This window comes from Rhincodon typus, unplaced genomic scaffold (genome assembly GCF_021869965.1).
Source record: "Rhincodon typus isolate 14 unplaced genomic scaffold, sRhiTyp1.1 hic_rhity00005146, whole genome shotgun sequence".
NCBI lineage: Eukaryota > Metazoa > Chordata > Chondrichthyes > Orectolobiformes > Rhincodontidae > Rhincodon > Rhincodon typus.
In genome coordinates this window covers 209-11,539 of record NW_025970784.1, presented here as the reverse complement: position 1 = coordinate 11,539, position 11,331 = coordinate 209, and the positions used below count along the sequence as shown (strand labels likewise).

The 11,331-nt window shown below is 38.3% G+C and overlaps 1 long non-coding RNA gene across 1 annotated transcript; it reads right to left on the bottom strand.

Moving 5' to 3' along the window:
• Positions 1-721: 721 nt before the first annotated feature.
• Positions 722-9,335, bottom strand: LOC109921674. The gene is made up of 3 exons (XR_002259487.2): positions 9,163-9,335; positions 5,780-5,820; positions 722-3,513 (listed from the first exon to the last, which is right to left on the bottom strand). It is a non-coding gene; the product is annotated as an uncharacterized LOC109921674 (long non-coding RNA).
• Positions 9,336-11,331: the final 1,996 nt, after the last annotated feature.

Here is an 11,331-nt window from a genome sequence, read left to right as displayed (position 1 = left end):
CGAAACGTCAGCCTCTCTGCTCCTATGATGCTGCTTGGCCTGCTGTGTTCATCCAGCCCTGCACCTTGTTGTCTAAAATAAATATTTCCTTCTTATTGTTTCCCGCACATTAGCTTCAGGCAGAGATATTCTTCAGGATTCAGCCAGTTAGATCTGTAATAATGCTTCTGAGCTAGTTTTGTTGATGGCCATTGAAGTATCTACCTGAATTACATTCTGTAACCTTGCTACTTCCATGCTTCTTTCAAGTTGCGTTCAACATGGAAGAATACTAATTCATTAACTGAGGTCAGGTGGTAAGTAGCAACTAGTGCAATCTTTTCTTGTTCAACTTTTACCTTGATATAAAATTACAAAGAATCTGGAGTCATGTCGAAGATGTGCAAGGCTACTCACACCTGACCCTATATGACTGCTATGTGCCACCAACTCCAACAGATCTGTCCTGCTGTTGGTGATAAAAGAAGTGTAGAACATTGGTTGTAAGGTATGATTCAGTAAGTATAATTATTTCAGGCTGTTGTTTGACTGAGCTGTGTGACAGCTCTCTCAAATTTCAAAGATACTCATTTTATTTGCTATTAAAGATGCATTGCAAAGCAGCAAGGAAATTAATTGTTAACACTTGCTTGTTTAATCATTTGCTGTGAAATTTATTCAGCAGGCATAGGGTATTAGCTTTAGTTTGAGACATGAAGGCACTAAGGCAGCCAATGAGTTTTGTTTCAAATGCTTTTAATAATGAGAAAAAGTTAAATTATTACATCAGTACTTCTCCGAAAGAATGTTTAATAAATAGGTCACATTTATTTACATATATTTCTCACAATATTTTGTACAATCTTTCAAGGTCCGATGAAACTCAGGACTGGCTGGTTGTCAGAGGTCATTCAGATCTAATGAGTTGGAAGCATTATGGAGTCATACAAGTGAGACTTAGATTAAAAGTGATAGGTCACTAGACTTTAAGTTGACATTTTCGATACATCTGGACTCCAAAATTAAAGATCTCAGAACCTGGAAACATACATTTTCAAGCCTTTGCAAAGCAGTTTTATTTGTATCATAATTTTAATAAAGTGAATATGTGAAATCATAGCTAACTGAACATAAGGGATTTCTTCGTAGACGAAGGTGATGAACCCATCATTGATATCCATAGGCAGATAATTCTACTGCAGGAAATATCAGATAATTTGACTCACATGTGTCTCATGTTTCATGGAGTGTGATTCATACGCTGCTGAATTAATCTACACATTTAAAAAAATCATTGAAGTTAAGAATTGTCATCTCTTCATATAGCAAGTGCATTCTGCTGTTTTCATCTCATTTGTATTCAACACCAGGGTTGCATATTGACGATTTGAATGGAAATATTTTGACCATTACCGAAATGGTTATCGGATCAATTTCCAAACATTGCTGGCAAAGAAATGGAAGCAGTTCCAAGGATTTTCCTGACCTTTGTTTCCTAATCTATGTGGTCTTTTCCCAATTATCAGTATTTTGTTCATTGTTTTCTTAATGTATCCAAATCAGTCTGTATCTCTGTTATTTTAAGCTTCCAAATTTAATTTATTCCCAACAAATTCAGCTCCTTGTTGCTACTGAAGGTAAAATGTAAAAATTGGCTGTACCAGCCATGCCAAGACTGAGGATCATTTCAGAAAAACTGCATATCACTAGTTGGTTAATGATCAATTGCATAACATGTGGGATGAATTTTTGTGTCTTGGACAGGAACCAGATGTGGGGCCAGTTTCATGCCCTGACCCCAAAAACTGTTTGTTCCAGGCACGCCTTTCTTTATTTTTAAAGGTATTTCACAACCAGGGAGTGTGCTCACCATCCCAATAGGAATGATAGGTGGGCTCCTGAGGCTGGAGGATTGTAGTTGTGCCCCTGTGACTAATACAGATGTACATGTGGATCCCTTTCAGGTTTAAGTACAACCCTTCCTTCCCCTGGCCTAAGGCTGGCACATCGATCTGAGCATGTTCCGGGACAATGTGGGTTGTTGCATGCCAACTGGAAATGTTAATAGGCCCCGTAATTACTTTAGAACATAAAGCAAAATGCCAAAGGTGTTGAAAATCTGAAATAAAAACAGAAAATTCTGGAAATAATCAGCAGGACAGAGAGCAGCTATAGACAGAGAAACAGATTTACTATTTTAAGTCAATGATGAACCTTCATTATCAACCTGAAATGTTAACTCAGTCTTCCACACAGCTGTTGTCTGACCTACTGAGAATTTACTACATTTTCTGCTTTCTCTACTTAATTACATTATTTTGATCTTGTATGGAGGTAATAGTGTCAGGAGCTGTTCATGCCTCCAACTTCTCTGAAAATGGAATTGTGGTGTCAGCAATACTAAATTACATTTAATTGGAACCCAAGCACACATCCCCAGGCAACTGAAAATGCAACCTCGAGGGTTCTACACAGTGCTGTCTGTAAGACAGGCTTTGTGATTTACAGTCTGGCAACTGACTCTATTAAACCCTTTAACCTGATTGAATTACAAAGTCACTCACACTCCATAATAGCCATTTATGACTGCAAATGTTGAGCTGTGACATTCTGAATGAAAACTTGTATCTATATTTTGATATCTTTAAAAAGCAGACAAAATATCAGTAACACAATCTTACATCTTGGAAATTATATAAATCAGAGCATTGTTATCTGAATAATTTGATTATACTATGGACTTTTAAAACAAATGGCATCCATTACTATCTAATGTGAACTCCCAACTTCAGGTCACATGAAGAGTACTTTGCAACTTTGATATTGCTAAAGGAGAATGTCATGTGCGTTTATTGATACTACAAACATATGTAGTGCCAGTGGATAATGTTTTTAATTCACAGAATTAAAGTCCAGCACCAGTTCAGTAAGATCATTACCTAACATGAGTAAATTTGAAGAGTCCAGTCAGAACCAAAGTGGGAATGAGACAATGGCAATCAACTAACCAGCATGAGGAGTTGCCTATTTCTTTCCAATTGTTTGTGAATGGACTCCTCTAAATGCTATCAGCTCGAAACTGTCCCTACAGAATCTAATGATGCCTTTCTAAACTCTTTCTTATCCTTCCAAAATTAGTCAATGAAATGTCATCCAGGTAAGATTGATTTTGCTAGGATTTTACTTCCTCAGTGTTAGAATATGATCATTTCATTCATGGTGGTCAAATTGTGCCTTCTGTTTTCATAGAATAAGTAGCAAGAAAAGTCAAGTGATATTTTAATGTAATATCTGTAAGTTCACAGGATAAAGGAAAGTAGTCAGATGCCACTATATCAAATATGTTTCCCCTTAGTTAACGACAGTTGTTTTCTGCACACCAGTAGCTTGTTGTTGAGGTGCAAATACAATGGTAGCGTAGTATGAATCATCAGAGGCAATTGAAGATGCTAGAGTCTGTCGAATATTTTGTCCGGGGACATCTAGTGCAGCATAGTCAGGACAGAACACTGTAGAAATTGGATCCTCTGCTTTCTAAAATTAATTGAAAGAAAATGAATGTGAATAAGACTCATCTTTGATTTGTGCATTGTAAAGGTTTTCTTGAAGTAGAATCCTAAAGTGATTTTAGGCTTGTATTGAGCCAAATTGAAACAATCTCTGCAGCCTGATTCCAGAATGCGGTAATGTTAAACCCTTAGAGATTCTGTCACACCATTTAGATCTAGTCAACTGGTGTTTCATAACATTAACATGAGCATTAGGTAAAAAACATTGAACAATGAGGTAGTCCCTGGCAACTCTTTCATTTCTTCATTTACTTGCCTAGATGGTAGGCTTGCATAAAATCTCAAGTCAAAATTGAACTTCGGCCAGATTGTTAAAATGTAGTCCTAAGGTCAGCATAATTGAATTATTTGAGATGAATTCCAGGCATTATATTTGTCACAGGTTGGTTAGCTACCACACTTTTACTCACCAGAAGCTGGACCCAGGCATTTCTGAACTCCAGGAACATTAATAAGAAATATTTGGAGGGATATGGGCCAAGCGCAGACAGGTGGGACTAGTTTAGTTTGGGATTATGGTCAGCATGGACTGGTTCGACTGGAGGGTCTGTTTCCATCCTACTTGAGTCTATGACTCTAAGACGCTAAGCCATTATTACATATTGGAAGCTCTCTTTTTAGATGGGAATGGACCTAGAATGCAGCTGTATGATTAAAAGGTTTGCAGTAGCTTAAAGTTGAAACCAATTAGAAACAAGAGCAGAAAGGACTTGGAACGTTATGTTTTGCTATGTCTTCCGGAAAGCAGATAGCCTCCAGGTTCATCTGTGTCGATATGGAAGTGCTGCTGAATTAAGTCAGGGAAAGGGGGAAACACATTAGTTCAGAACCCTTTGCAGAGTTGATCAATCACAGTGGAAGGAGATGTCAAGATCTGTTACCCCACATATATCAACTTAGCTCCAGCAAATATCGAATTTTTGTATCAGTCTAGAAAAAGGTAAGAAGACCTAGCCACATCTACCAATAAAACAAAGTATTAAGTTAGGTTTTCTACATGTAATTTCCTAAAGCACTTGAACTGTTTGCCAATAAAAGATATTTACAGATGAGGAAGGCTATGCAGTTCACCTGTATTTTTGCAGCCAGGAAAATCTTAACATCCCAAATTGCTTAACTCAAATGTTTCTTCAATTATCCTAGGACTAACACCTCTTCCATATTCTTTGTTCCACATATTGATCACTTTTCAAGTGAAGAATATGCTGAGAAGAGGTATCGGAATTAAATGTAAGTAAGCAAATAAAATCAATATGTGCTGCTCTGAAAGTAGTTTGTTCAGAGATTTGATGCCCATATTTGATTTTAAGAAATGGCTTTTTTGATTTGATTATTTTGCCTTTCTTCTAAAATCTTCATAAACCTCAGTAACAAGTAGAAATGGTACTCAGAATGCGATACAATATATATCAGCCAAATGTGCTGACCATGAGAATCCTTACACTAATCTAAATCAGTGTTGTTCAGTAGTTCAACTGGCATTGCTAAAGCAATATTTTTCCTGTCAATATTTTTCCAAGAGAGTCCATGCAATTGTTGAGAATCAAATAGTCTTTTATTCTCTTGATTATCTGTGACACTAGAAATAAATTGTTTAAAATGGGACTCACTGAAGAAATGCAGCCAATTGCACAAGGTAACCTTGAAACCAGATAATGATCAAATAACTTATTTGTGATGCTGATTGAAGGATGACTATTGGCAGGACACTGAGTCAATGTTTCTGCTTTTCATTGTCTTAGTGTCAAAGGGGTGCACCTCCCATGGTGCAGGGTTATCGACCAAAATTTTATGGTCAAGTTTTAGGAGGGTGACATGAAACCACATAGTTCTGACTCAGACATCTTGTTTCTCTCTTTCTCTATCTTTCTCTGATATGAGAGTGATACAGATTATGTAATCACAGCCACAATCCCACAATGTTATATGTGTCTATTTCTTAGTTTAACATTGTTCTGTTGACTTATTCAGTTCAGGGTCAATGTAAAATAGGATGGCAGATCCACCTCTACACCTCACATTTACATTTTGTGGCTGATGGGGATCATGTGATTTCCTGGAATAGAAGTGGATCACATGAATACCTGTGCAGTGACATTTCAGTAGATGTTCACTGCACAGATTATCATTGCTTTGGCTGAATAAATTGACGAAAGCAACAAAGGATCTGAGCTTATGAAATGAAATCAGCAAACAGTTTATTATGTGTTGATAACCTCAAGTACAATTACCTGGCAACTGACATTTGCTGGAGGAGGATTGGCATTAGGACCTAGAAGAAGAAAAAAAATGTGTAAAACGCATATTTATAAGCTAGTATGATATATTTGTAAGTGAATTGGATGAGAAAAGCACCATCTGCTCCAACTGAAACCTTTGCACAATGTGACACCATTTTAGAAATCACCTCTTAAAATGTGAAAAATGAAGCCCCTGAGCACGCATAAAACTGTAACATTTTTTCTATCTGATGTCTGTAAGTTCAGCAGGTAGTCACCAGTACTACAAATATATTATTACCACATTTGTCACAGGTTGGTTAGCTACCACACTTTTACTCACCAGAAGCTGGACCCAGGAAGTTCTGAACATGTTATTTGCAGTATCAACCACAGCTTTCAGAAAAAAATGGAATAAAGGGATTGCAGATAGTGTCAAAGTCAGCTTTTTTGGTAATAGAATAAACACTGTTAGAGGCTTATATCTTTAAAATGAAGGTATAAACTGACTGAAGTAGAACCACAAGGCAAGTTAATATTGAGTTCTTTAACAGCTAAATTATTCTGTTGCATCCTGTGCAATTTTGAATCTCACTTCAGTAATGATAAACAACTTGCCTCTGAATTTTCTGGGTAGTTTTCAGAATATCATAATTCTAATAGCTCATTAGGCTAAAACATACACTAATGCCAGATCGTTGATGGTAGAATTATTCCAAAGTGATGTGCTTTGTATATTCACAAGTTTTTATATGTGTTGTTAGTTTAGACTGTATATGAATGTCTGGGGAAGGTCAGCAGTGATGGACAATTCAATCTCCACCAAACAGATGGAAAGCCATAAATTTCTGCATCTATCCCATTTTTAAAAAGATGTTAGTTTAAATTTCTCAATCAGTGATTTTCTACAGTGACGCATCAGAACAGGAGACCATTACAAAAGATACTTGAGTAAACGCACAACTTGTCTTTTGACTTTAAAATGAAATGAGCCAATGTAGGTGCAAAGCTTATAAAAAATTTCTGCCCTTGTGCTTTTGCAGAAGTTCAAGGAACAGGACAAAGTTATCCAGCAAGGCAGAAGGGAACATCACAATATGCTCAGAAATTAAAAACCGAAAGAACTGCAGATGCTGTAAATCAGGAACAAAAACAGAATTTCCTGGAAGCACGCAGGTCTGGCAGCATCTGTGAAGAAAAAGTCAGAGTTAACATTCCGGGGTCAGATGAACCTTCCTCAGAATTGGGTCACCAGACCCGAAATGTTCACTCTGATTTTTTCTTCACAGATTCTGCCAGACCTGCTGAGCTTCCAGCAACTTCTGCTTAGAAATTATATTTGACATCTAAGATTAGGTCCATGTACCTATGTTAAAATAATTGTGGGACAGGAAGAACAGCAGATAGTTAATTCCTACATGTATTAATGTTTTTCCTGAAAGTAAATATCTGTGTTTAACTTGGCTGACCAGTCATGCTGTTTACTTATGGTGAAGTAACTTCTAACAGGATCTAAGGAAATCTTCAACATTCATTGCTGCTCCTGATTTTAAAGGAGTGCCATCTGTATTAAATGTCAAGCTTGGAACTAGGGGAATCAACCACTGAAGTTCTATAATAAAATGTACACAAAAACATATGGCATTGTGCATAGTACACATCAACCTTGAAACACAGCCTAATTGTAACTAACTGTGGTAGCAAATCATATATCACTACTTTTGTTTTTAATAGGTTATTCATATCATTAATGAGTAATCCAGATGTTGGACTGTTAGTCTAAAGATTTTGAGTTCAAGTCCCATGATGATATTTTGAGAATTTGGAAGACTATCTGGAAATAGAAAAGCTGGTAGCTGTAAAACAGTGAATGCAGACACTGCCCTCACTCACCTTTGGCGTGAGGAGCCTGATCCATTGGGTGGGTGCAATACTGGCAGCTGCCAATGCTCCCGATGGTGCTGACAACATTGAGGTGCTGCCTTACACCGATTGGTAGACTTTCATCCCTCGGAAGGCCAATGGATGACCATTTAATGCCTGACAGGCTTTTCATTCATGTCAGATCTCTACCATGGAACTGAGGGAGATGCTCACTGGCTCTCCAGCTATTGCTTGAGAACTTGCTTGGTAAAGCTATTGGAATATCATAAAAACAAATGCGATTAATTAAAGCATAAATTGTTGGAAAAGCTCAGCAGGCCTGGCAGTATCTGTGGACAGAAAGCAAGAGTTATTATTTCGGGTCCACTTACCCTTCTTCAGAACTGGACTGAACTAGTCACTAGACCTGAAACTTTAATTCTGTCTTCTCTCGACAGATGCTGCAAGACCTGCTCAGCTTTCCTAGCAATCTCTGTTTTGGTTTCTGATTGCCAGTATCTGCAGTTTTTTGGGTTATTTTTGAGATGAATTAATGTCCTTTGTAGAAAGAAACTTGCCATTCTTGCCCAGTCTGGCAATATGTGACTGCGGTCCTAAGTCAATCAATTGTGAGGTGTCTCACAATGCAACTAGAGATGGGCAATGAATGCTAGATTTGCTGGAATTGTCCACTCTGAGAATAAATGATGAAAAGAGGAGGTATTATATCCAAGCTTCAAAATAGCTGCCATCCTCTTACATTGTCATACATTTGTTTGGGTTTGGGTTTGATCCAGAAGAGATTTTAATTTCCTGATTTTCATTGTCGAGCTAGTGATGCTTATTCTAGTCATCTTAATAATATTATTGTTCATTTAAAAATAATCCCTTTGTTTGCTCTCTTCCTTTCTATCATTCTAAGTGATAGTTTCCTGGATGGGAAGAATGACCCTGTTCAAGGTTTTTGCCAATCTCAGTCCATAACCATCTGCTGGAAGAGTGACCAAGTTGCCTTCTTCCTTAATTTTTATCCAGCTCACAGGAAAGAACCTAGCTTTAATGTTTTGTATTTTTTTTTCCTCTAAGAGTCTTCTTCTTTCCGAAATCTTGGAACTTTACCTCTAAGAGTAAGACTTATGCTCAGAAAATTTCCAAATGTAGTTTTGTTGATGCAAAGCCACAACAGATCAGCCATTGTACAATAGACTGGCACATCAGTGCTGCATCTCATCCAGATCAAACCATGTCCACACATCTGCATGAGCTCAATTTCTCTTTTACCACTTACCTCGAGTGGGATTTCCATCATATTTAGTTTGTGATCTTTGTCCCTGTGCATATAATTTATGAAAATTCTAGACGATAGATAAATGCAGATGGCTTAAAATAGATAAGCCCCGTGTGCTTGGAAAGTGGAAGCTTAGATCTACGTGACTGTGTAACGTCTGACAAATGTGCTTCAAAGCATTGACTGTATTATCTGCTTGAAGTACAGAATTGGTTACACATAAAAAAGATCTTCTGAGACTTACCTTGTTTTTTTGGTCGGTATCTGAATAAAATGTAAATTAGCAGGCAGATGATGACAAAGGCAGCTATTACCGCTGAAACAATTATTTGAATTCTAGCTTCCTTATCTTGGAATTCTTCTGCCTCATTTCTGTCTGTGTTGTTTCTGTTTGGTGGATCAATCCACTGTTCGTCTAAAAATGAACAAAACTTCATTTATGAACAATAGGAAATCTCAATAGTCATGCACTGTCAGAACAATATTTTACAAAAAATAACTGTTGCCTAAATTTTAAAACAATATTTTTGCCTGTAATTGAAATCAGACTTATTAAAAATGTAGCGAACATAGAGAATGCTGGTTTGGCAGCATCTGTGTAAACAGAAACCGAGCTAACGCTCTGAAGAAGAGCCATACTGGACTTGATTAGTTAACTCTATTTCTCTCTTCACAAATTGCACCAGACTTGCTGAATTTTTTTCAGCAGACTCTGTGTTTGTTTCAAATTTCCTGCATCCATAGTATTTTGCTTTTATTATTAAACTGCAATATTTGTAATGCCCAGATAGATAATTAATTAATGTCAAGGCTATATAATTTACCATAGCTTTAGCAGTAGCTTACATCTCATTAATAATTGTAACATTATACCAGTAGGGAAATCAAATAGCAGTAAAGATACTCCTAGCCATTTCTCTGAAACATCTTGTGGTCAGATTTGGAGTAATGTATCTGGAGAGTTCTTTACAAATCAAAGATCCGCTTTCTTAGCAAAGAAGTGACCTAAGACATTGCAAGTTTCTCAAGGATGTGTGTGTGTGTGTGTGTGTCAGGAGAAGAGAGAGTGAGCAGGGTGGAGGGGATAAAATAATTCGAAGAAGGGTGATATAGATGTTAAAAGAAATTACAGATTTACAGGCGGTGAATTTTATTCACAACAGTGACAGACAAATGTTCTGAAGGATATCTTGATGTCAAACTGGCCTCTGTATTCTTCAGTAATTGCCTGAGGATCTGGTTACTACAAATTATCTGGGTTTAATTCCCTCCAAGGGCTGTCTTTTGTGCATTTGTGAATATAATCATATAAATTCGTGTCTGTGTTATTTACTTTGCTTATTTGAATGGGATTCTGCTGGTGATAAAATAGTCTAATATGATTTTATGAAAATGAATTAACAGATGCACTAAAAATAGCACTCAGAGGAATTTCTGCATCAACATCTGCCTACTTTTACTGGTAATTTAATAATTTGCAAATTATTATTGATGAAGCAGTAATGGTGCTGATGGAATTAAAAGTAAAATGGATTACTGTAAAGTCTGGAAAGCTTAATAGCTTCCGCCATCTGCAATCCGACCCCACCACCAAAGACATCTTTCTCTCCCCACCCTTATCTGCTTTCCGGAGGGACAACTCTCTCCGTGACTCCCTTGTCTGCTCCACACTCCCCTCCAGCTCCACCACACCCGGCACTTTTCCCTGCAACCGCAGGAAGTGCTACACTTGCCCCCATACCTCCTCCCTCGCCCCCATACCTCCTCCCTCACCCCCATCCTAGGCCCCAAGAAGACTTTCCACATCAAGCAGATGTTCACCTGCACATCTGCCAATGTGGTATACTGCATCTGCTGTACCCGGTGTGGCTTTCTCTACATCGGGGAAACCAAGCGGAGACTCGGGGACCGCTTTGCAGAACACCTACGTTCGGTTCGCAATAAACAACTGGACCTCCCAGTCGCGAACCATTTCAACTCCCCCTCCCATTCCTCAGACGACATGTCCATCCTGGGCCTCCTGCAGTGCCACAACGATGCCACCCGAAGGTTGCAGGAACAGCAACTCATATTCCGCTTGGGAACCCTGCAGCCCAATGGTATCAATGTGGATTTCACAAGTTTCAAAATCTCCCCTCCCCCTACCGCATCCCAAAACCAGTCCAGCTCGTCCCTGCCTCCCTAACCTGTTCTTCCTCCCACCTATCCCTTCCTCCCACCTCAAGCCGCACCTCCATCTCCTACCGACCAACCTCATCCCGCCCCCTTGACCTGTCCGTCCTCCCTGGACTGACCTATCCCCTTCCTAACTCCCTACCTACACTCACCTTTACTGGCTCCATCCCCGCCTCTTCGACCTGTTTGTTTCCTCTCCACCTATCCTCTCCTCTATCCCTCTTCTATCCACCTCCCA